The 26,987-nt window shown below is 45.2% G+C and overlaps 1 long non-coding RNA gene across 2 annotated transcripts; it reads right to left on the bottom strand.

Moving 5' to 3' along the window:
* Positions 1-5,996: 5,996 nt before the first annotated feature.
* On the bottom strand, positions 5,997-12,980 carry LOC129382829 (uncharacterized). 2 transcript variants are annotated; one of them, XR_008610868.1, is made up of 3 exons: positions 11,615-12,980; positions 10,477-10,557; positions 5,997-8,155 (listed from the first exon to the last, which is right to left on the bottom strand). It is a non-coding gene; the product is annotated as an uncharacterized lncRNA (long non-coding RNA). The 2 variants fall into 2 exon arrangements; XR_008610866.1 differs by having other exon boundaries at positions 10,477-12,980.
* Between the last annotated feature and the right edge of the window lie 14,007 nt (positions 12,981-26,987).

The following is a 26,987-nucleotide window of genomic DNA, read 5'->3' as shown; positions in this document are numbered from 1 at the left end:
TACCTCTTCTGTAGTTTGATCCGAAATTCCTCTATTTTCCCTCTTACCGCTAGCTCATTGACCGGCTTCTTATGTACCAGTTTTTTCCATTCCCTCCTCAAGTCTAGGCTAATTCGAGATCTTACCATCCTATGGTCACTGCAGCGCACCTTGCCGAGCACGTACATATCTTGTAGGATGCCAGGGTTAGCACAGGGTATGAGGTCTATTTCATTTCTAGTCTCGCCATTAGGGCTCCTCCACGTCCACTTTCAGTTATCCCGCTTGCCGAAGAAGGTCTTCATTGTCCGCAACTTATTCCGTTCTGCAAACACTACTATTAACTCTCCCTTACTATTCCTAGAACCTTTGCCATATTCGCCCAGTGACTTTTCTTCAGCCTGCTTCTTGCCTACCCTGGCATTGAAGTCGTCCATCAGTATAGTGTATTTTGTTTTGACTTTACCTATCGCCAATTCCACGTCTTCATAGAAGCTTTCGACTTCCTGGTTATCATGACTGGATGTAGGGGCGTAGACCTGTATGACCTTCAATTTGTACCTCTTATTAAGTTTCACAACAAGACCTGCCACCCTCTCGTTAATGCTATACAATTCCTGTATGTTACCAGCTATATGCTTATTAAACAGGAATCCGACTCCTAGTTCTCGTCTCTCGGCTAAGCCCTGGTGGCACAGGATGTGCCCGCTTTTTAGCACTGTATATGGTTCACTTCTCCTCCCAACCTCACTGAGCTCTATTATATCCCATTTAATGCCCGCTAATTCCTCCAATAGCACTGTTAGACTCTCCTCGCTAGAAAACGTTCTAGCGTCAAACATTGCCAGGTTCAGATTCCAATGGCGGCCTGTCTGGATCCAGATATTCTTAGCACCCTCTGCTGCGTCACAGGTCTGACCGCCGCAATGGTAAGTTGCTTTGTAGCTGCTGGGGACTGAGGGCCGGGGTTCGATTGTTCTATTTATACAGAAGGTTGTGGCCAAGTACTGCACCAAGGTGGCCAATCCTGCTCTGGTGAGGGAGTGCATTACCGGGTCTGGTCACCGGGGTCAGGCCGCCAGGCCTGTTTATAGAGCTGTATCAACATGTGGATTTTTTTTATCCGGTGGAAAATTGCGTGGCACCGGGATTAGAACCACAGTCCTTTTGCACGTCATTATTCAAAAGACTAGCGCGAAGTAGCAGGCACAAAGACAGAGAAGACGACAGGACGAGCGCTAAACATCAACTGGTTTTTACTGCGAGCGAAGGTACATATATACATTTCGTTGGTGCATGCGCACGCAGTGTTAAAACAGTACAATCACATTCTAATCAAAACGTGGCAGACTGTTCTGTAAGTACATTTTTTTCTTTTTTGGACAAGGCAAGTGAAGCCGTGCTGACACAGTTATCAGCTTCCCTGTCAATGTGATATGCCTCACAAATCTCGCGCCCCCACCTTGTGCCAAAAGGACTTCTTGGGCAAGTTGGTGCTTAGATTTCACTGTCTACAATTGTAGACAGTGAAATCTAAATTCTAATTGTAGAATTGTAGCGCTTCACTGTCTCCCTTTCTTCTGTCCCTTTTCAAGAAATGTATTTTGCGCCACAAAGTATACCTAGGAAACCCACCTTGTGCCTCCCCTACCAAGCACACACGTGGTGTCAAACGCAGGCACGCACGCGCGTCGCTTACAGTGCATGGCCAAATGGCCGCCCCCCGCTAATGAATCTACCAGCGTTCAGACTACCCGCGGGAGGCACAAGGTGGTGGCGCGAGATTTGTGAGGCATATCACATTGACAGGGAAGGTGATAACTGTGTCAGCACGGCTTCACTTGCCTTGTCCAAAAAAGAAAAAGTGTACTTACAGAACAGTCTGCCACATTTTGATTAGAATGTGATTGTGCTGTTTTAACACTGTGTGCGCATGCACCACCGAAATGTATATATATGTACCTTCGCTCGCAGTAAAAACCAGTTGATGTTGAGCGCTCGCCCGGTCGTCTTCTCTGTCTTTGTGCCTGCTATTTCGCGCTAGTCTTTTGAATAATGATGACACACCAACTAGCCCAGCTTTCTGCCTTGATAGCTTTTGCACGTGAGGCGGATGCTCTACCTCTACGCTATCGCTGCATCGGGGCGCAAGTAGTAAGCAATTATACAAAAAGCGTTCTTTTTTTTATTTTTTTATTTATTTGAACCTCAAGGGTCCCTGGCGGGACATTGCATGAGGGGTGGGCGCAAGAACGGCGGTTAACAATGAATGTTACATGAGAATCATGACGATGACATGGCTTCCTCGATGGCAGTCTTGAAATGGGCTGGATCAGGGATTAGTGCTAATTCGCAGGGAAGGTCATTCCAGTCACGAGCTGTGTGGACAAAAAATGATTTCTGAAATGTAGTTGTTCGGGAACGATGCGGGATGAAGCTGTTTGGATGGCCTGTGCGGGGTGTTCGACGAACTGGTAGGATGAGCTTGCTGTCACCGGGCGAACAATAGAAAAACCTGTGATAAAGGCAGAGACGTGAAATTCGGCGACGGGAAGAGAGAGAAGGAAGTTTTAGTTGCAACTTCAAGGCGGATATGCTAGAGTATCGCGCGTAGTTTGAAAGAATAAAGCTAGTGGCACGATTCTGAGCAGATTCAAGGGCTGAGATACACTCTAAAAACTAAGGGAGTGCCGGGCACTCTCTTTGAGGGAGTAGCTGCTTGTCCCATATTTCACTCTCTTTTCGAGAGTAGATCGACCCTCTTTGAGAGAGAGTAGGTCAACTCCTCCTGACAGAGTTTTGTTACTCCACCGCAAGGGATTGCTAGTACTCTTCCGCAGAGTGATAATACTCTTCCGACAGGGAGTGCTAGTACTCTTCCGCAGAGTGCTAATACTCTCCCCGCAGGGTTAATAGTACACCGCCAGACCGAGTACTTCTACTCCCCCAAACAGAGTGCTTGTACTCCTTCAGAACAGAGTGCTAGTACTCTTCCCAATACCCTCTTAGCCAAGTCCTGGTCACGCATGCAGGCAGGAAATCAGATCAAATTAGGGCCGCTGATATACTGTTCCCTAGGCGGCTCCTCAGACACTGGCCCGATTCCAAGCGGCCTTCAGAATAGGCGTGAGCAAAGTTATGCAAGATTTTAAAGTCATTTTTTCCTGGCTATTTGCTGCCTACCGTGAGGCGTGACTGCACTGAAGCGGCCTATGCGTATGCGTCACGAACGCCACTGAGGAGAAAAAAAAGCGAATTGACACTTAATCTGCAAATATCTTCGCAAATTTCAGAATCAGGAGTCACACAATCTAATTAGAATGCAGTTGTCAAGGGAATCACATACTTATCAAGAATCACAATGCTCTATGCATCATGTAGATTCGAACCCGCGTACACTCGCATTTGTACAATTCAAAACACACATCATAACCATTACACCACAGCGCCGCCACACCCAGTCGTGTTCTTTTAGAGGTTATATATATACCAAACGTATTTGATGAATCGGCTGTGGTGGGTGTGGTTTCTCTGCAGTGTGCTGTGCTGTTGTGTACTGGAATACGTGTGCGTTTGCATCATTTCCATTCCTTGCTACGACTAACAAAGGAAGACAACGTAGACGATAACGTGAGAACTATTCACGGCTTGTCGTCACCGCAGGAAAATAACAAATGTGCCGTTCAGCTCATGATCGAGTGCTTCTCCAGTCCATGTTCTCCAAAATACGCGGATACAAAGTATTGCGCAAACCATCCACGTATGTGAATTTAATTCGCGCGTATACTGGTGAGCAACTGCGACGCCAGTACCAGGCATTTCGACGTGCCTCACGCTGCCGTGTAGGCGTTCTTTTCAAGTGCATTAGTTTAGAGTTTGGTTCAGTCCGCTGTGAGCAGTTGTCCTGCATTAGCAGCCGATCGTTAGCGTTTTGAAGCGCATGCATTCCAGCATTTGGAGACTGCTTATGCCGATAGCCGCGTCAAATGCATTGGCACGCATGTTTAAATGACTAATGTGTCCACTTGTTACACGTGCACTGCTCGTATCCTGGGGCAGTGCTCGTTCTAAAAGCTTCGAAGACCATCTACACTCATGCGTGTGTTCAGTTTATATATGCACAGGATGGACTTGCCGGCTAGCTAGGTTGAGCATTTTAGAAGAAACAGCGCAACACAAGGACGACGCAAAAACATGCCACACCACGAAGCGCTGGTGTGGTTGATGCTTTTTTTCGTCCTTGTGTTTGCGCTGTTTCTTCTTCCACGATACACGCACACCACAGGTACGCGAAAGTTTAGGAGCATAAGTGGTTAACTCTGTTTTCCCCGTTTTCTCTCAGTGTCAATGGCACAGTGCGTTGCCCGGAATTGTGCACGCTTACCCCCATGTGCAGAAATGCATCATAACTTGAAGCCCATGCTTGACTTGATCTAAACGACGAGAGTCGTGAACGCACCAAAAGAAAGGCAGTGAGCGTCTTGGGGGACGTTCGCACCAGGCGTCGTTTATATCAAGTCAAGCATGAGCTTTGTATTAAGATACATTTCTGAATACGGGGGCTAGACATCTGCTTCTTCCAGAAAATGTCGAAGAAACGCCCGCCAAAACCAGGCACATTCGTAAGCTTAACTAGGCAATACGAAGCTCCATAGAAAAAAAGAAGAGTGGTATTAAAAGCTTTCAGTATGTTTCTTTACTCCAAAATAGTTGCGCTCTCGTGGCTTCACTGTACAGAGATAGTGCAGCGTTAGCTAGAAAGCATGAATTTCCTAACTCCATGCCAAAATAAGCTTGTAAAATTATTTAGGTGCTAGAATCCAGGGTTTGTAGCGATCCTTGAAAATCCTTTATTTCTAAAATGCCATTTTCAAGGCATTGAAAACCGTTGAATTTTTAGAAGTACTGGAAAGTCCTTAAACTTGTACACTTGGATAGACTTAGCAGACATTGCCAAGCGCTTTTTTTCCTTTCTGTGACACTCTTTCGCATGTCACAGAAAATTGTCTCTGGAGGTAATAGAAGAAAAGCGACATCCTTAAAGTTGAAATTACAAAGGAGCTGCAGATACCAGTTTTATGCACAAGGAACCGGCGACAAATGTGCTTGGAGGAGCAGAAGCAGGAAGCTCAACAGTTGAGGCATTCGAAGAGAAGCCGTGAAGAGTAAACTGAGAGCGACAGACACAATAAAAAGAAATTAGAAATGACTATTGCTTATTTGATGGTGAAAAAAGCCGAGGCAACAGATGACATCACATACACTGTCAAACCAAACAGTATTCAAAAACTGCAAATGTTGCAGGTCCAAGTAGTTAATTGTGCTATTGCAGCAAAACTTTGAGCGCTTTCTTGAAATGCTTCCTTGTGTGTGTTTAGTGGTGGGCGGCGAAAGGCAAATTAGCAGTCTTTCAAATGTTTGAAATCACTGAAATGCGATTTGTTTTGTTTTCTTTTGTTTGCATTAATGTTAACGGTGTTCTTGAACAAGTTATTGCCTGTCCAAACTACTACACACATTGCACGAGGTCCTTGAAGTTACTGTGTCGGGGCCTCGAAAGTCCTTGAAAACCATTGAATTTTTTTCTTCAATATTGCTACGAACCCAGTAGAACAACTGTCATGGAGTAAAAACCTTGGCTGAACAGGGACTTATACGCAGAGCACAGGAAGACTAGAAATGCAGTAGTAGGCATGGAGGGCCCTGAAAAAAATGTGCCACATCCGCTCGTCTGGCTTATGTTTCTGCACCGACTGTCGCATTTTTAATAGAAGTGCACTTTCTGTTCTACTCCAATAAACGCAACATTACGAACTCCAGTGTGGGGCAGTCCTTCAGCCAGTGCAGAACTTTTTCTGTACATCCGAGTCAGCTCTGTCATTTTTCCAGCATTGTAGTACAAGATTTGTTAAACTGGTTTAGCAGAATATGAGCAGTATACTCTTAAATTAGCTGTTTATTTGTATGCACAAGTTCAGGTCCTCAGTTTGGTTGCATGACAAATTGCCATACCTCAATAGATACAAGAAACAATTTTATTACAGTTTAATAAAATCCAAACAGTTATAATCACAACAATATAATGACATACATTTCTTTTGGTATGTATACAGCCCATGTCTTGGCAGTGTATAAATTCAACTATACACCGCAAGTACTGTGTCCTGACCACTATTATTCACATGTGTAAAACCATTACAGCAATTCAACAAATATCACAGTAATTAGTGACATACACTTTGTAACTGCTTTACATGAGCATAATGTATACAAATGGTCCCTGTGTACCTACACATGACTAGTGCCACCCGAGTACTATTACTCACAGGTGTAAAACCAACAAAGCAGTTCTTTAAAAAATATCACAGTGCTTAGTGACGTACATGCTGTAACTCCCTTGTAGAAACTTAATACAAACACGTGAGGACACAGAAAGCTAGCAGTGGGCATACATGGGAATACCACTGCCTCAATACTAATTCACAAGTGTAAAACCAACCAAGCAGTTCTTTAAAGAATATCACAATGCTTAGTGACATATATTTTCTAACTAGCTTATATAAGCTTTATACAAACATGAGAACATACACAAAGCTAGCAGTGCACCCGCATAGAAGTGCGGCCATCTGAACACGATTATTTGCAAGTGTAAGCTCAACAGAACAGTTCGTTATAGTGACGCACATTTTGTAACTGCCTTATACAAGCTTAGTGCAAGCACAAGAATGCAGAAAATATAAATTAAAAACTTGCTCTATGCATACACAAACAGACCAACACAAATGGTAAACACCGCTTTGAAGACAAATGTGACTGTGGCAAAGCGCAGTGCTGTGCCGGTTGAAATTGCCACCCACAAAAGTATTGAGCAATGCTTAAACCACAGGCAATAAAGTGCTGAAAGACTGCGTCTCTAACGTAACTATTTTAATTCAAATTTCTTGAATATAGGGCTCGCTTGCAGATAAGGCATCTGATCCAACTGACCTGATTTTACACCTGCTACATGCATACAATGCACTCAGATATAACTGGTGATAATAATTATAAAAGGCATTTAAAAGCTTGATAGTATGATGAAGATGCATGACTAGAAAAGTTCTGTCCCCCTCGTACTTGTTAAAAAGGTGTAAGTACGACACATGTTCTTTTTTTCCTCAATTTTTGCATTAATGGACAGCCGGGAACCTCGAACCGACACAAAAAAAAGATACTGCTATGTTAATAGTGTTATGAATAATTTTTTGTGAAAGCTTTTTTACAGACAAGTTGCAGTCTCGTTTCTGGAGGTTGAGCTGTATCTTGCAAGATAACTTGAAAAGTGGTCACATGGGAGCATGACACTATATCATAATGTTAGTTTCAGTTGACTCTCTTGCCCTACAAGTCGCTGCTCACTGTGGCCAGTGATGCAACAGCAGTGTCTGTGTGATTTTCATCACACTTCTGTCCTATGCCATTCTTACCAGAGTTGGCGGCACATAGATACCCAAATTTCGATAGTGTTGCTTTCTCAGGTGGTTGCTTTTGATTTGCTCAATATCAGTTGGCACTTCAGCTGCATCAAACTTCTTTTTTACCTCTTCAACAACAACATCAACAACAATCTTATGACACCTGTGTTGTCCTTCTAGTTGCTCACAAAGACCAGTCAATCTAGCAACAACACTGACAGTCTCTACTATCTTGTAATGGGGGAGAGGTGTGTCCCACCATGTGTTCCACATTGTTGTCACTATGTGGGCTGGCTGGGGAGGCAACAACTGTAATATGTTTGCATTTGCATATATTAAAGTGATGCTTGTACTGTGTTATAACACCTAACTTAGTCTTGCACTTGCTGCACAATAACACTGGCTCACAGTCGTGGTGAAAAGCTTTTGTATGTTGAGCAAATGAGTTTTATCTACTACAAAAAAAGTCAGTGATAGCACACATGTTGCTCTACCAGGCCTGGTGTGGTTCCTTCTGACACTGTTGCTGATGCTGCCGCGCTGCTGCTTGCCTTGTACACTGTTGCAGCTGCCGTAGACATGGCAGTCTCTGTATCTATTGCTGCCGTGTCATCTGTCATGGTAACTTCCAAGTGGTATGGGGCTCACTTCTGCAACAGAGATGTTGTTTGCCCCTTGAGGGCTGTCATGATCAGGGCTAATAATTTCGTAGGCATTGTCTCCTGCATCGAAGAATCAATAAGAACAGCATGAATTAATAAACATAGCTCTAAAAAGTACGGACATCAAGACTTAACCACAAGCTTTGCACATAAGTGACCGGGCTTAATGAATAATACTTGCAGAAGGAGTTACACAATTGTTTGTGTATATTACAGTAAAGCCTCATCAGAAGATATTCAAGAGGCACGGGAAACATGTCTCTCGAAACCAAAAATTTTGAGACACTGAGGAGCCAGACTAGATCAATTTATTATGCATCATCACTAAAGTATGTTTTGATATATCTGAAGGAATAAATGCTCAGGGTGGCTTAAAGGGCCCCTAAACCACTTCTCGACATTTTTTGAACATTTCAAGTAAACACGCGTATCGAAATCAGAATGCCGTCACGATCGACGAAGCCAAATGCCAGAGTGCGTAGCACTGCCGGAGCACCACAATATGAAGAAAATGACCCCGTGCGCCTCTCTGGACCTATCCTGCACCTCCCAGTTTGTCCTGACGTCACCAGGCTGTCTCTGATGATGTCACCAGTTTCCGGTGCTGTCGATTGGTCGAACGAAAATGTACGACTGCCGGCAAGGCCTGCAAGCAAATACACACACTCCTTCCTCGTCGCGTTGCGCGCGATGCCATTGTGGGCAGCCAATGGGGGCAAAGAACAGAAACGCCAACGGAAGGGTCTCCCTATGAGGCTCTTCAACACGAGTCACCATACAGTTCCGTTGTATTAGCGCCACCCCTCGCAGGACCACGGGCCAGCGCGGCAGCAACAGTGCTCGTTGGTGTTGGCCTGTCCCGTAACATTTGGAGGTGTACTAGGCAAGGAAAAGACGATACTGTCCATATGGCGTGTACCAGATGAAAGAGTAAAATGAGTGGGGACTACTTTTTGATAATCAAACACACGTAGCTCCACTATTACTGCACCGTTTCGAAAAATTCTCGTGGCTACCGGTTCATTGCCTTATTGTGTAGAACTGCAACACCGCAACTAAATTTCAACCTCGGTGGTTTAGGGGCCCTTTAAAGAAGACATTCACAGCTTTTTAGTGACTGTAGATTGTGTTAGCTTCCTTCCCAACTTCTGGAATTTAAACACTTCACTTTGCAAGCCTTGTTGCTCGCAGTACCTTTGAGGTGCTCTTAGACGCTCGTCAGCTTCAACTGCCGACACTTTCTGCCCTGCACTGTCCTCGTTGCCCTCCTTTTCTGGTTCATGCTAAAAGAGACATGCGCGATTGACTTGTGTAAGGATTGCGTGATCTTTACGCCCTTCGGAGCACACAAGGTGCACAAAGTGAATGTGTCTGGGTTGTGTCCCTTCGAAGTAGTGAATACTTAAAAAGTCATCCTTAGTAACAAAGGTGTCTCTCGTATACAGTATTGTTAACGTGGCAAACATCGGAAAACCAACCAAACCATTTTCAGATGTCTCTTACAACCAAGTGCATCTTGTAATGAGATTCTACTGTACTGAATATTTTCAACTATGGATCATCTGCATGTACATATAGTCACAAAGACATGTTGTGTGGAATGGCGAATCGGGAAACAGTTCGTACTCTTACTTTTTGTCCCTAACATAAGCAGCTCATAACAATATGATAAAAAAGCAGGAAATGAGGCTAGAATGGAACATAATCCTTCAGCTCTAAACAGTTTTTTGGGCCCACATCATTCCCTCATATGACATAAGGAAACAACTTGATTGCAGTAATGGCTGCATGTGATCTGAGTTGATTGAAACAAACTATACGTAAGGTTGTCCTGTATGTAATTTTATCAGAGTGCTTTTTAGATGTCCTGCTGGTGATCCTGGCTGCGCGATGCTTCTCATGCTTTTTGGCACGATTCCTTTTTTTCCACTCCACTTTTTTTTTCAGATTTTCTCCCCTTTCCCTTCCCCCTTGTGTAAAATAGCACACTTGAAGTATCAAATCTGTTGAACTAACGTGTGTATCAAACCTGTTAACATGTGTGCTTCTCTGTGGTCTGTGTTGTATTTTTGCGCTGCACAATTCAATTCAAGATGAAAGATGGAACGTCCCTGCCTTTAGTTTAATTGTGTGTGTGTGTGTGTGTGTGTGTGTGTATGTCTCTCTTATGTTTTGAAATATATGTACATTCAGGAGTGCCTGCATGCCCTTCTCTCCTGCTCCAGTGACGAAAAGGAGAGCCTGTTTATGTACCATAGTAAAAAATTCAAAGGTTTTCGCTGTGCCCATTACATCCCTTATCATATGGATCTGTCGCAATACAGAGTAGCAGTGGTTCATAATACTAGCCCATCCGAACATAATTATAAATTAACACATACCAACATGCTGCGAAACAGCTGTTGCAAAGCCGCTGGTGAAGGCAATTTCCGCAGCACTGCAGTGGTACAGCCGAGTTCCACCTGTATAGTGACAAATCCATATGCGTGTTAGCAACTCAGTAGTTGCTGATGGTTTCATAAGCTTTACACTACACAATAAAGTAATCTAGACAACTTTGTTGGAGCAAATACACATAATTAGGACACCACTTAAACACTAACACGATTAATTGCCCCCAATCTCTCACTCACTAAGGGATAATACTACTGAAACATCGGTGGAGAGCTCAGATTAACATAGCCCATAAAGGACAAGCGTTCTTTGAGGAAAACAGCTATAACAGCGGTTAGTTTTCTTGATCATTTTATGTGGAAGCTTTGATTTAAATGTCATGCAGTACTATAAAATACGAAGTGCCGCATTTCTAGCAGCAGAAGGCGTCGTCAGGCTCATGGTACAACAGATTTTTGCACTGTTTGTCAGTGAGCCGACACATACAAAGAAAACCGAATTCACACATACATATACAGTGTCAAGTGCACTTCTCCTTCTGAAAACGCAGCCACCAGTTCCAATGTTCCTGAAAGGAAAGGTTATATAAAGTGCGAGACTGCATGGAACTGCCACTTATGACTGTAAATGTATGGTCTGCTGATTGCAGAGGTAGTCACATGCTATTTCTAGTCTCTTTTAGAAGCATTACTAAAGAATAAATTAAAATCTATTCATAAGTCACGAATTTCATGCATCCACAGTTTGGCTAAATAACCTGTGAGAAAAAGACATGTTTACCTGGAATAGCAACCTTTTTTCCTGCTGCAAAACTTTCCTTCGAATTATTGAAATAACTTTACAGCGTCATAATGCGTTTCTCGCAACTACTTGCCGGCAGTGGCGAGTTAGTGTTTATATCCGACTCATTGGGCGACACTACTGCCAAACACAAATGCTTCACGAACACGAGAACACGTCCCTCGCAGAGAATAGCAACCATATATGCCTCTGTGAGACATGATCGCACCTTTGTGGTCAAAATGTACATTAGAACGACATCACCATCTCATTAAAAAAAAAAAATCCTCCGTACAAGGCAGCCGCCAACTGCATAATGTGAAATTGCAACTGATGTCCACCTACTGGTGGCCTGTGTTTGAGTCACTTTTGGCAGTTGACTGGGTGCTGAGAAATGCACGTCCTGGGTTGTCCCTGCAAAACATACAGGGTTATGTCAAATGTTGAAAATATATATATGCCGGCATTTCATCAGTCGCAAAACAAACGAGTAAACTAATAAACAACTGTAATGTAAACAGAGTACACATCATAAGATAGGCTGTCAACTGTTAATGCATTACGCAAAAGACCTAATGCATAGGAAAGACTATATGTATACACACGAAGCTGACACACAATTTAATTCGCTCTAGGTTTTTCCGTGCAGTACATTCAAATTATTATGTCTCGTGGTTAGAGCAAAATTAGTGTAAATTACGAACTAAATTATCTACCCTGGAAACTTTTCTTCAATATGCACCTGTGCGCGCTTCGAACGAGTAGCGTTGTAAAATTTACGTACATGGCATTTAACATAGTTGCTGAACACGGATTTCCTTTGCCCTGTGTCGTGTACAGTGAGCTACATATATCTGCCCCCCCCCCTTTTTTTTGTACTAGCCATACTGCGTGCCACTGCACCTACACGCACGTCAATAAACCTCACGACAAAGAAATAAAAAAAGCGCCAATCACCCATGCCTGCACGTTGTAGTGGGCCTAACCTAACCAAGCATGGGCTGTTGCTTTCTATAGTAAACACAGGCACCGTGCTCATTGCAAGTATGTATCATGTCGCTAAGCAAGTATGCAATTTCATTGTACCACTATTTTTTATCACATGGATATATCTGTTGAGAGGCAAGACAAAAAGCAGTCACTTCTCAGAACTAATCAGCTTTCTTAAAACGCATTTTTAACTTTTCAATGACACTTGCTGCTATGTGTTTGTCTCCAGAGAGCATACTTGATTTGACTTTCCAATCAGAGACATTACATAAATATACCATGTTAAGATGACTGCCTGGAGCACGTGAGAATTTTCATCTTCGTGTAACATACTGTATCTTGATTTTGTTGACATTTGGTCAAAAGGTACACCCAATATAGCCACATACTAGTTTTCTTGTCCAAATAACATGCCAATGTATTTTGATTTTTTTGCATCGGCTCCTCTGCACTACGTGAAGTCGCGCTGCACTGGCTCTTTCACATCCTCGTGTCCTTGCAGCTGCCTTCTTGTGTTATATAAAGCGGGTGCCTGAAAAATATCGTATGCAAAAGTCAACACAAGGGCATGGTGCAAAACATCATCAAGACAGTCAAGGCCACGGCAATAAAAAAGTCTTAGCTCTTAGTCTTCCTAGTGAAATGCATGCAAAACATCGAAATGACTGCAACAGTCAACTGCTAAACTAACTTCAATTTTTAGATTTAAGCAAAAAAACAAATAAACCACAGTTCATCCTTGTTTTTCATGAATGTTAGAATACTCCTGCTAATGAATAGAATATTGGTCATTTTCAGACGTCATAGGTCTGTCATGAGTCTGGTGTATCGCAAACACCACTTGTGACACATCCTAAGCACGTGTCCAGTGTGCTCCCCCCCCCCCCCCCCCCGCACCATCCCTGGTTGTGCCACTGCTGAAGCCATAATTTGAGGATTATAGCTGCAAACATGATGCTCAGTAGGGATGAAAATATTGTCCTTCAGCTCAATGGATATATGGATGTGCCTATAAAAAAGGGCAACAAGGCTTGTTATGGCAAGCTTACCCACATTTCAATACTAACAAGTTCACTGCGGCCTGCATCTAAGCTTACTAAAAGGCATGAACTTATTTTCATGCATGAGGTGCGCAGTGGAGTTCATTTTTGACAGACCCGACTACTGCTGCAGTTTGAAATCTAGCATTTTAGATTCTTGTAGGCATGTAAAAGTTGCAGTTAAACCGCAGTTATTAGTTTATTACACCAACCTATTGTTCTGTGTACGACAGACTGGTAACACGGAATTAAAGCAACATTTTATTTTGATATTTTATTTCTCTACTAAAAATATTCAAGCGATAAACACATCTTGATATGCCATGCTATAGCAAAATGCACACATTACGCTTGTAACCCCCAGAGGAAGGCTGATTTAGCTGTTCATATGACATAACTCTGACACGCCAACTCATATTAGCAAATGCACAGGCATGTCCAAAACAATAAGCGTATGCAAAGTGCCCCTGCAATTGTAATTCCACACAGCAGCCGTTATATTCGATGCCGATGCGTAACTAGCTGCTCGACAATTCACCGAGTTCGTAGACATAAGCATCGTTTCAGTTTCGCACCGTGCACGAAAACCGCAACAGGAGACAAAACCAGACCTATAATCACACCACTTCAACATGAGCAAAAACAGTTCAGTCTTAGGGATAAACACTGTGAGAGCGATTTAGTGCGCGACGGCGACGAGCGACGGCTTCGAGCGACAAAACGGGCCGTCGCTTGAACAGATGGCTCGGTTCTGGAAATCTAGAAATCGTCGCTCGTCGCCCAGAAGTGCTATGAGCGACTAGCCAATAGCGCGAAGCCGGAACTGGATGTACATACATCGCTCAAATACTACCGATTGTCGCGCGGAACGAGGAAATGATTCAATTTTTATACGTGCAAGGATAAGAACGTACTGCAAGACCTCCGGAAATATTTTATGCTACTTTTTATAGTAAAATACATCAACGTAAATTACTAAAGCACGCGTCACGCGTGACTGCAGCCCTCATGCCGGCAACACCGGGGAGGCGTCGCTCAAAATCGTCGCTCGCACGGAGTACGACTTGTAGACGACGAGCGAACGCGACAGCCATCTCCGTCGCGTCGCTTGTAGCTGCCGCGCGCAAGATCGCTTATATGGGGTTTATACTTTCTTCAGCATAAAACATGGATTCCTAATGCGTTTTCAGTAAGTTCAAGATAACGCGCCCAACTGACCTGTTGCAGCATGCAGCTGAATGCCTGCGGCAAAGTTTCTAACTAGCACTGGTACTGCACGTAACTTCAGTGGTCGCAGATTCCCCCTGCGCGAGACACCGTCAAGCGCGCGGTTTATTTATAAAAAAAACCATGCTGCCAGCAAAATGACGCCTTCTGTTATGTGATTCCTTAGTTCAACAGCGTTCCGTACACAGTAGACTGCCAAACTGAATAAATTCAAACACATAAAACGCACGCTAATCACGCTCCGCATAGGCTCGGAATCACGGGCTGGTGAACTAACCATTTTAAGCGTCCTCTCGCCTGGCGTCTTATTGAACATACCATAGTTCTGGCAGCGTTTGCGATTTTTAAAGCTCTTACGGACAATGGCAAAGTGATAAAATCACATGCAGTTATCGCGACGACTGGCTTTTTCGATTGGCATCGAGAGACACGGCGCGTATGCCTAGTCCTTTGTCAATCGCGTCGGCTAAGCGCAGCGACGACTTCCTGGCGATAGCATGACATATACGGACAATGTGCACCTAAGTTAGAATTCACTTACCGCGGAGGATTTGCTGTTATATCCAAGGCATGATGAACGACTGTCGTGTTTTCGTGGCGACGCGAGATGGCTGACATACGATCTGCCTTGGCTGGCCTCTGCTGCTGCTGTGCTGCTCGGCGGAGGGATCACCTTTCTCCGGTGCTGTGTTGTTCCGCGATCTTGAGCGCGCGCGCGCGCGGTGGAGCAATTCCGAGTGAAAAAGTAGAGCGCTCGCTACGCGTTCCTTTGAACTGCGGCGGCCTGTTCTCTTAGAAGCAAAACGATGTGTTCTTTGCTCAGCGTGCATGAATGATACATTGCCATGTTCGGGGCCAGCCACCTACAGTTGAAGCAGAAGATTACGCTACGTTTTGTTTTCTATTGCCGCAAGAGTCTCTCTTTTCTATTGTCGCAAGAGTCTTTTCACTCTCTCTCTCTGAAGGAGAGAGTGAAAAGCACATTTCACTCTCTCCTTGGTGACAGAGTGAACAATGCATTTCACTCTCCTCGACATTTTGCGAGAGTAAAACGACGCTTTGAAGAGTGAACCGGCAGCTTCACTCCTGCGATACCCTTCCTAGTTTTTAGAGTGTAAGGTTAGACTGATGGGGGTCAGATATTGCGCAAGCGTATTCAAGTTGAGGTCGCACAAATTTTTTATAAGCTACTAATTTTAAGAAAGAAGGTGTCATGCGCAGGTTACGACAGAGATACCCAACTGCTCGATTAGATGAATTTATTATGTGGTTAATGTGGCAAGACCATGACAAGTCGCCTGCAAGGTTAATGCCAAGATACTTAAAAGAGTTAGTGGAAATAATGGCAGTATCGTTAATTTTATAAGTAGGCGGAGTATAATTACGGCGTAACTGTAATTGGAGGATTGGAGTAGATTAGTTTGACCACTCAAAGAGTGGGAATGGTCCAACTGTCAAAACTCCGACGAGTTAAAAGGACTGGAATCACATAAACCACAACTCTGAAGGAATGAAGTGGGAATAGAATGGTGGGGGGGAGCGCCCCCACTCTGCAATTCTGCACCATGCCGATACATCCTCTTCTTGGGCAATGCCAGCGCAGCTCTAGAACCACAAAGACGACCGCACTACCAGGGCGAAACGCATCGAAGGCCCGTCAGCTGCTGCATGATCACGTGCTGCTAACGAGCAATCCTGCACAACATTTATATATATATATATATATATATACATACACACATCAGAGGCGTAGCCAGGGGGGGGCTTATGGGGCTTCAGCCCCCCCCCCCCCGCAATTTTTTCGTGCTGTCCATGCACCGCCGACCTAAGCAATCCCCAGCGCCGGAAATCATTCTGGATTTTGTCTAGAGCGTCTTTTTCGCGCTCGAAAGGCCATTTCACCGCGAAAATTACGAACTTTGGCTCAATCTTGCGGCAACGCCCATGCAACGGTCCGGGGTTCACATAACGCAAGCAGCCCTATGCGAGCACGAAGTTTCAAGGATGTTTTGATGGCGAATGGGCTCGCCGCGGCATCTCGCGGAGGCCGCGGAATCTACACTTTATCATGGAATTTACGGAGCACATGGATATCAATTTCGAAACTTTATGGGTATAAAGTTCTCATAAACTTTTGATGTGAAAAGTGCATTGACATTTCCAAACGTGTGCTTTAGATTGTCAATTGCGGAACTTTGTAAGTTTAATGCTCCCATAAATATTTGACGCCAAAGGTGCATTGACTTTTCCAAAGTCGTACATCAGGCCATACAACGAGACAAGCCAAACCAACACACTATCAGACAAGTTCACAAAGCCCGCAGCGAGGCCCGATGAGACGAAGCGTTGTGGTGGTTCATTCATGCCGTCATGTCACATAAAAAATATCAATAATTTTTTTCACCTGCGCCAAAGCATCCAGTGAAGACACTAAAGTCAGCCAAAGTAACTACGTTCTTATTTTTTCTACTTTGACTTTTAATCGCGAGGACACATTGAGCCTTTTCAATTTTTTTGTTCTCGCTGCCCTACCCGCGCACTGCCAGAACCAGCCAGAGCGCATGCGTTTTTCTCGTGTTGCCCCGACCACCGCGCGGCGCACTTCGGTGCGCGTTCGGTTTTCTCTAGACGAGTGCATTTTCGCCTGGCAGAGCTTTGGACGCTTTCTAGCTAGCAGACGAGAAAAAGAAACTGTCGTCGCTAGCCGCCATCACTGTGGGGACTCGACGGGTTGCACCGCGTTCGCTTGAGCGCAACCTCTCCAGAAAGTTGTCTCGCCGGTGTAGGATACCGAGCAGTATGCGCATGGCTCTTGGTGGACCAAGTGTCTCGTGTTTTCTTCGATATTCCTTTAATAGCCATATTAGTTGCCCAAAGTAGGCATTCGATTGCGACCAACATACTTTGCGGTTTTTTTTTTTTTCATTAGGGTGCCCCCTCCCCACAAAAGGAAAAAAGAAGCGTTGCTGCGGTGCAGCGAATTGTCGCATGTTGAAAGTTCTATTTTGTTACTTCTTTTGCGGAAAGTAATGGGCCATGGGACGCTTCAGTTGCCGGATACTCTTATTATATTACTGCGATAGCAATTATATGGACACTCTAGACGCATTTCTGCCGTCGCCGTCGCCCTCATGTTCCGCATAAAGTCCAAGTGCGACAACATCGTGACCCCGCGCCGCATGCTGTATGTGCGAGTGAAAGCGTGTGGGGGGTGGGGGGAATGGGTGAGCCGACGATGGTGGCTCAGTCTTGTGTGCGCAAGGGAGAAAAGTGAGGAGCAAGCGCGCCGCCTTCCGTCGCGCGCGATACATCGGGGGGAGTGCATGGAATGGGGCCAGGATCAAGGATTCTGTGAATCTGATTGCGCAACATGTTTATTGGCCTTGTTTGACGCATTATATACAGTGACTTTTTCTTAGATACGTAGATTTATTGGAGACTTACTTATACGTATGTTTAAATATCTTGTTGCGAGGTTTTGTGTATACGCCAGAATACGGAGAAGATCGGCGCTGTCTTTACTCATCTGATCCGTTATCACAATAAGGGTGACGATTTCTTGTCTGCAATTGTGATCGGAGGAGAACCATCATGCCACTATTACGAGCCTGAAACACGGCGGCAAAGCTTACAATGGAAACATTCCAATTCACCACCCCCAAAGAAAGCAAAGGCCGTCATTTCCGCCAGAAAGGTGTGGTTGACTTTTATTTTTCGATCGTCAGGGGCCATTACTGACAGAATCTGCTAAATCTTGAGAGAATATCAATTTTTTCCGATATTGTGAAACGCCGGATCGGCTTCGTATGCCAATCAAGAACAAACTACGTGGAAAATTGACGAATGGGGTCATCTTGTTCCACGGCAATGCGCGTCCCCACGTCGCTGATGTGGTTAATACAAAACTGGCAAAGTTCAAGCGGGAAACTCTGCAACACCCGCCATACAGCTCAGACCTGTCGCCTTGTGACTTCCAGATTTTGGGGCCACCGAAAAAACAGCTCAATGGAACCAGATTCGTCTCGGACGATGTCGTGAAAGTCAGTTGCAGACGTTTAAAGCAGCTAACCAAGGAGCTTTATGAGACGGGAATTGCGCGACTCCTTAGTCAATGGGACAAATGTCTAAATGCTCATGGGGGCTACATTTAATTAAAGTACCCCGTTTGTCATATATTCGCATTGGATCACTTTCATTTGACTCGCCCTCGTATATTCTGCAGAACTCCTGATTTTTATACGTGCTCTCTGTTGCGACTATAATTTCGGTACAATTACGACACACGACCGGTGACAGCTGCTGCTGCGTAATACATTGGAACAAATGACAGCGTCATTTAGATTTTTCACTGGCCGTTGCATGTGTACAAGAATGTAAACAAGAATCTTGAATGACAAAGTGTCATTAACATACTTGTTCTCAACTTGTTCATTTCATGACCTTTACATTTTTAATATCAGCGGCATGCACTGCTTTGCTGGCTTCGAGCTGATGTAGTTCTGAAGCTCGTGTGATATTTTCTTTACTTATTAAATAGACAAAAAACATAGAAGCATTGACATCAGTTGTGTTGGGCACAATTTCTGGCACAGACGAGTATGATGTTTTATTAAAAAATACATATTTTACTTGTATTGACAGTGCGTAGCGTTCAAGAATTCGTTTGCAACAGCTTTGGCAATTGCAATGCAGTTATTATTCGTGTATTTGATCCCTAGGCAAATTGTTTAAGAGGAAGCTTTAGCTCGGGCTCAACTCCAACGCGGCCTATTCAGATACATGTAAAACGCAGAAACGCTTTTCTGATATAACTCCTGAATCGCTTTTAACGAAATTTGTTGCATTTGAGAGAGTAAGTTAAATTCTAGTGTCTGTTGGAAGCGGAATTTCGATTTAGGGCCTGAACGTTTTTAAAAATATTTCGAAAAATTCGAAAGTTCGAAAAAAATAGAAGCACGAAGTTTACAAATATAATAATACCTCTGCATTAAGAACAGATATCGCGGTTCTGTAAACGACATCTATTACACCATTCAAAGCGGACAAATTCGTTATGTCAATTTGTATCTTAGGTGAATTGGTTATGTTATGTACAAGGGTTCTGCAAAAGCAGTACTTCCATAATAGTTAATTTTTTTAGACTCATGTGTAACTTATCAATTTTGTCCGCTGTAGATGCACTATTATCTGCAATTCACAGAATTGTGATAACAATTTTCATTGCTGACTTACAGAGTGGCAAACTTAATTGTTTCGTTTTCTGAAAATGTTGGATTTTTGCTACTTTTCAATAAAATATTGACAACCTAAATCGAAAATTCGAAACAAACAATCACTAGTATTTAAGTTTGCCTTTTAAATGCAAAAAACCTCGTCAAATTTGGAGCAATGGTTGCCGAGAAAAACGAATTCTCCTTCTACATGTATTTGGATAGGAGCATCCGACCTAATGTCTCCTCTTACGGAGGAGGCCGAGCTGCAACGTGAGCCCCCCCCCCCCCCCCCCCCCCCGAACGAAATTTCTGGCTACGCCACTGACACACACGCAGTGCACAGACTGGTACCCTAGGTAGGGGCTAGGACTCGCAAAAACTATAGTGTTCTCCACAAATGTGACGAGTACCAGGCCACCAAACTCCTTGCCCTGTGCACGTTGCTGTCTATCTTCATGAGCCTAGATCCTGATGCAACCACTGGTGCCACGCTGCTATTTTCAAAGGCCACCACTCGGCGAAGTGCCAGGGACCGCCCAGGCCAGGGGACATCGGCTTGGTCCGATACACAAACGACAGTAAACTTCAAATTGACAGGACTACGAATTGGATTAGTAAATTTTTAACTAACCGGTACCAATTTGTACCTACTAATGAACTTTCTTCTCCGTGATCGCTAGTAAGATCCGGTGCGCCACAAAGCTCTGTATTGGGACCAATTTTATTCCACCACAAACATGGCTCCACACAATAGTTTTGTTTGAAAACATATGTGAGTGCATATGCTTGTATCGGACAGCGAGAATAATTAAGAGTCAGTAAGCAATGTCAAACACATGCAATCTGGCTTACAAAACAAAAGAAACTAATCACTATTTAGTAACAGTTTTCTTTTGTGTGAAACAACTTCACCCTTGAAAAGTTCCTCATTCTACAAAGGTTTATATAGTGAAATATAGAAATATTTGGATGTATTTGAGTTATCACCTGGCCCAAGGAACTTCTAGTGGCAACCTGTCTCGATCTCGCAATTCCTGGTACTCCCCAATATACAGCATGCCTGACTGCATGCTGCAGTCGTCAAGTGATCTGCAGCTGTAGGAAACCGTGTTCTCATGATGTGTCTCAGCCTTGAGTTTGAGTGCATGTGTAGTTTCAATCTGGCTACTATATTTTAACGACTAATATAATTTCTATCTTCAACTTCCAGCCAGACAGAGTACCTCATACTACATTCAGAGCATTGCTGCAGTCTAGCAGGATTTCCATCTAATGCACTGGCCTCTACCACCAAATGCATGAGAAATTAAAAAAATTATGTAGATTCCAAGCACAGTGGGGATTTATGTTACAGGAGGCATACTGCAGGTAAATGGCTACATAGTGTTGGTTCGGGTTCTTCCAACCATTGCAGTGTTGACCAATGTGTTTGTGTATGGTGAGTGATTGCATATATGACACAAGCTTTGTGAGGAGAGTACGAATGCAAAGGCATGGTTTCTTTGCCTCTTTCCTAACACTTTGTGGTGGCTGCTGTTTTGACGAGTGGAAAACTTGGCTTATGCAGTATGCGCAAATGGGTTTGAGACTTTTAAGACCAATTTCCTTGAGGCAAAGTTTAGCATGGAGCCAGTTTTGTCACGAGGAAGTTATTCCTACTCACACATGTCTGTTTCGTTTTTTGTTTCCTTTTTCATTTAGTTTCAGGTCCACCTAAATTATCGCCGTTATGACAGCCGTCACATAATATGGTAGCATCAATCTTTGTATTAATCATTCGAGTATTGAAATCTAAAAGTTTGCAGCAGTGTAAAAGGACAGGAGGACAAGGGAAGAGAGGAGAAGTATCATGTTTTAACATTAGTGGGTTGCAGTGTAACAGAAATAGGCAAGCACTAATTGAGCGACAAGACCACTGGACACAGGAGAAGGAGATTTAGCTGAAACACAGCAGCCCGTAAGGAAGACAGAACATTAATTCTTTGTGAAGCTTGGTCTGCATCATTGTTTTATATACCATCGGAGATCATGAACATGCCAGAGGCGAAGCATACTGTTACGGGCGTGTTGGGACTATAGAAGGACTGTATTTACAATATATATACAAGATGAGGCAGAGTAGTTAAGATGGCTGACCACCAACAACACGCAGCAGCCAGCGTCCTGCGGTCTTCTTCCTCTCTTTTTTCATCCTTGCGTAACAGGACCCCCGGGTGGTGAAGCGCCGTCTCGGCTCATGGTAGGCAAAGAATCGCGAGCGAAGTATGGCTTCAGCCGCGAAACATGCACGACGTCAACAGGCGTCAGACTTGAGGATGCATCAAACTGAAGCGGCGAAATCTCGTAATTTACATCGTCAACTTGACGTAGGACTTCATAAGGCCCTGTGTAGCGAGAGAGAAGCTTCTGGGAGAGGCCAACCCGACGACATGGTGACCAAAGGAGCATCCAAGCACCTGGTGCGAACTTAACATCGCGATGGCATCAGTCATAACTCTTTTGGTATATGCTGCGGGGCTAATAAACGAGATCGGGCGACTTGACATGCCCTGTGAGCGCGATCGATGACTTCATGAGCATGGTTAGTTGCAACACGTGGCACAGAAGGTATGATGATGTCATAGGGCAAAGTGGGGTTGCAACCATACAAAAGATAAAAGGGTGAATATCCTGCAGTGTCACGTCGGGACAAGTTATATACAAACGGCACGTAGGCCAGCGTGGTGTCCCAGTCGCGGTGATCGCTGGAGACCTACATCGACAGCATCTGTGTGATTGTTCGGTTGAGACATTCCATAAGACCGTTTGTTTGTGGGTGGTAGGCGGTGGACAGCTTGTGCTCAGTGGCACAAGAGCGGACGAGGTCGTCGACAACTAGAAACAAGAATGAGCAGCTGCAGTCTGTAATAACTGTCGAGGTGCACCATGGTGGAGAATGACGTCGTGGAGGAGAAAATCGATGACGTCTGTTGCACAACTAGTCGGCAACGCTTTTGTTATCGCATAGCGTGTCGTGTAATCAGTAGCGACGGCAATCGACTTGTTAGCTCTAGTCGTCGTCGGAAAAGTGCCAGTCAAGTCAAGGCCTAAGCGAGAGAACAGTTCACAGGGAACTTCAACTGGATGGAGTCATCCGACAGGTGGTAGGGGAGGTTTCTTCCGGCACTGACACAATTCGCAAGTTGCGACATAACAGTGCACAAAGCAGTAGAGACCTGGCCAGAAGAACTGGCGTTGTACGTGATCGTATGTACGCAAAACTCCAAGGTGTCCCACCGTCGGTGCATCATGAAGTTGTTCAAGAGCAACAGATTGCAGATGACGAAGAAGGACAAGGAGCAACTCAGGGCCATCAGCGTTCATATCGCGGTGGTAGAGGATGCCGTTGTGCGGCAAGAACATGCGGCATGTGCCGTCAGTGCTGCCGGAGTGATTGCACTCCGGCAATGATGGACTGTAAGGACTCGTCGCGTTGTTGTTCGGTGCGCATGTCAGTCATGTCAGTGAAAGCCACCACGCAGGTTTCCGGATCATGCACAGAAGGATCAAGTGGATCCACGGGGTGACGAGAGGCAGTTAGTGTCCTTGTGGAGGCATCCGGTCTCGTAATTGACAATAAATGAAAATTCCTGGAGCCACAAAGCCCAGCGACCAAGCCATCCTGTCGGGTCCCGGAGGGAAGACAGCCGGCAGAGTGCGTGGTGGTCTGTAACGACCGAAAATGTACGGCCGTACAAATATGGCCGGAACTCGACGACAGCCCAAACTAAAGCGAAGCACGCCCACTCGGTGATGGGGTAATTTCTCTCGGCAGGTGACAGCAGGCGGCTGGCGTAAGCTATCACGCACTCCGTACCATTCTGTTGATCGAGAACAGCGCCGATGCCATGGCCGCTTGCGCCAGTGTGGACTTCGGTCGGTGCAGATGGATCAAAGTGGGCAAGTATGGGAGGGGTGGTCAGAAACCTGATGAGAGCGGCAAACGCGTGAGCCTGCTCCGGGCCCCATGAGAATGGCGTGTTCTTCTTTTTGATCTGTCAAAGGCCGAACAATGTTGGCAAGGTTTTTGATGAAACGGCGAAAGTAAGAACACAGGCCGACGAAGCAGCGCACGTCAGAAGCAGAATGTGGAACAGGGAAACTGCGTATGGCACGAACTTTTTCCGAATCTGGTTGGACACCGGATGCGTCAATGAGGTGTCCCAACACGGTAATCTGACGGCGCCCAAATTGACACTTCGTGGAGTTGGAGGCCGGCTTTTCAGAAGACCGCAATAATGGCAGTGAGTCGGGTAAGGCGGCTGCCGAACATGGGAGAAAAAACAGCTTCGCCAAGGTAACAAAGACAGGTGGTCCATTTGTAGCATCGCAGAAGAGAGTCCATCACAAGTTCAAATGTCGCAGGAGCATTGCATAGGCAAAAGGGCATGACTTTGAATTGATATAAGCCATCCGGTGGGATGAAGGCTGTCTTCTGCAACCATTTCATCAAACGAAATCTGCCAGTAGCTGGATCGAAGATCGATGGACGATAAGTATTTAGCTCTGTGCAAGCAGTCCAAGGCGTCATCGATGCATGGTAGTGTGTAGACGTCTTTTCGCGTGATCTTATTTAGGTGCCAATAATAGACGAAAATATGCCAGCCATCATCTTTCTTTTTTCACACGGACGACAGGCGAAGGGCTGGCTGATGGCTCGATGACCCCTTTGCGGAGCGCTTTGCCCACCTCTGATTGGATGACTCGACGTCCAGCATGCGATGCACGATAGGGACGCTGACAAATAGGATTTGTGTCTCCAGTGTTTATATGGTAGTGAACAACAGATGTTCGGGCTAAAGGCCTGTTGCCGAAATCAAAGATTCCACTGTACGATTCAAGCAGGAAACGTTTGTCCGTGGCCTGTGCAGAGGTGAGGTTAAGTACAGTCATTTTTGCAAAGTTCGTTAAAGAACCAGAGCTGCAGGAGCTGCGATTGGCACTAATAAACCACTCTCAAAATTCAGACTCTCAATATCAAATTCAGAACCACTAGAAACGCTGTCCAAGAACATGCTGGCCGGAATCACTTGAGGGCACAGGCTGAAATTCAGAAGCGGTAAAACGACGTCATTATTAGTAACTGTGACCGGTTCAAAGCACATCGATGATGGGGCGAAGCACATATTCACCATCGAGGAACCTGTGGCTGGGCAGTCAAAGTGACGTAAGTAACTGCTTCGGGTGACAGACGCACATCACGAATCGAGCACAAGTGCGGTGGGGCGGTGCTCGGAGCATCAGCGAGTTGAGGCAGTTCTAACCATGCAGTCGATGAGAGCAGAATGAGTGGATAAAAAGTCAAATCCTAGGATAACGTTGTGAGGGAAGATGTTGCTCACAGCAAAGAGAACAGAAGTAGGGCGGCCAGCTATACTTGCAGTACACATTCCAAGAACCAGCATTCCACCGTCAGCCATATGAAGCACTCGGGCAGCTGCTGGGGTGAGGACCTTCTTTAAACGTCTACGCAGGCTAGCACTCATCACAGGTATGTGGGCTCCACTGTCGATGAGTGCTTGGACAGCTATGCCGTCTATTTTAACGCCAATTGCACTTCTTGTGTGCATAGACAGAGGATTTGCTGCGGCATTAGGCAATGCAGCACCACCTCCGAGGGCTGCATTTCTTAGTTTTACAAACGGGTGCGGCCAAACGCCACAGGGGACGAAAGGCGACGTGGCTGTGGCGAATGCGAAGATGAGCGACGTGTTTGCGGTGAACGAGACTGGTGTCCGTGCGGCGATGGTGAGCGACTGTACCACGTGTTCCTAGCAGAGTTGGCGCTGTTAGATTCGGCGGTGGGCGAAACATTGCGGGCATTTTTATCAACACGGCTCAGGTTGGTCGGCGTGCAAAGTGTTAAGGGCCACGAGTTGTGACAGTATCAGGCGACATGACCAATGCGGCGGCAGGTGAAACATGTCGGCTGGTCGTCGGGTTGCGATAACTCTACTCTACTCAGTCGGGTTGCGATAACGCGGAGAGAAGCGTCGGGGTGGAGCAAAAATAGTAGAAGGGCGTTTGTTAGCTCTGGAATTGGCAACAGCACAGACAGAACGTAAGCCAATGTTTTCAAGTTCCTGGTGAATGATGGCTTGTAAGAAGGGGACTGAAAATGTTGTAGCATCAGGGATAGGTGAACAGAAATGCAGCCGCCATTGCATCTAGTTCATGTCAACGATTCGCACCACATCCTCCGATGGCGACGCATGCTGCTGTGTGGGTTGATCTTCACACGTCGGCTTTGCCGCAGTATTGGGAAGTCTGGCGAATGCTGGAATTGTCGGCACTCTTTAAAGATAACATCACCTGTAGCGCAGCTTTTGCACATGAGCAGATTAAAGGCGTCGTCAGCAATGCCCTTAAGCACATGCCAGACCTTCTCAGCTTCTGTCATGTCATGATCGGGTTTGCTTTACGACAAAGTGCTAGCATGTCCTGGATATACAAGAGATATGACTCCGTGGGGGATTGGGCACAGGAGGCCTGTTCCTGTTTTGCGTCAATTTTACGGCCGGCTGGTTTGCCAAACAACTCTGTCAACTTCTCTTTGCATTGGTCCCAGCTGGTTAGCTCCTCTTCGTGGTTTTCATACCACACCTTTGCCGTGCCTCTTAGGTAGAACAACAGGTTAACTAGCATACGCGTGGGGCCCCATCTGTTGATTCCATGGCACTCACACATTCGTACATAGCCACCCACTTTTCAACATCGGTGCCATTGGTCCCTAGAAAGTTCCAGGACCCTTGGGTTGCACAACCTTGGCTATGCCCGATGACAAGGGACAGCAAGATGCTACTTTACCCCCAGATGTCACCTCTTGTAACATTTCAAGGCAGCGAGGCTGAGACTGCATTGTATTCAGCGGCACTGACAACCATGATGTAGAAGATTGACTTTCCCCCTATGTACAACACATCACCAGAATAACAAGAAGGAAATGCCCCACACAGGTACATGGCACTAAACTGGACGCACTACCTGCTGTATGCGAGAGAATGATGTAGAATGAGCTTCCCGTTACTCCTGGGTGTGATAACGTAACGCCAAGTGCATGCCGTGCCACTTCGTCATCACGGGCACTGATATCAGCAGCGGATAAGTAACCGCTGCCTATAAAAAGCGTGTGCAAAAGAATAAACGCTGCTTCCTTGTTCTGCACCGGCCACTGTCGTTTTCTGGAGTACGGCTTCTCGGTTGCCGCAC

This window comes from Dermacentor andersoni, chromosome 6 (genome assembly GCF_023375885.2).
Source record: "Dermacentor andersoni chromosome 6, qqDerAnde1_hic_scaffold, whole genome shotgun sequence".
NCBI lineage: Eukaryota > Metazoa > Arthropoda > Arachnida > Ixodida > Ixodidae > Dermacentor > Dermacentor andersoni.
The sequence above is the reverse complement of the archived record's forward strand: the minus strand, read 5'-3'. Positions and strand labels throughout refer to the sequence as shown.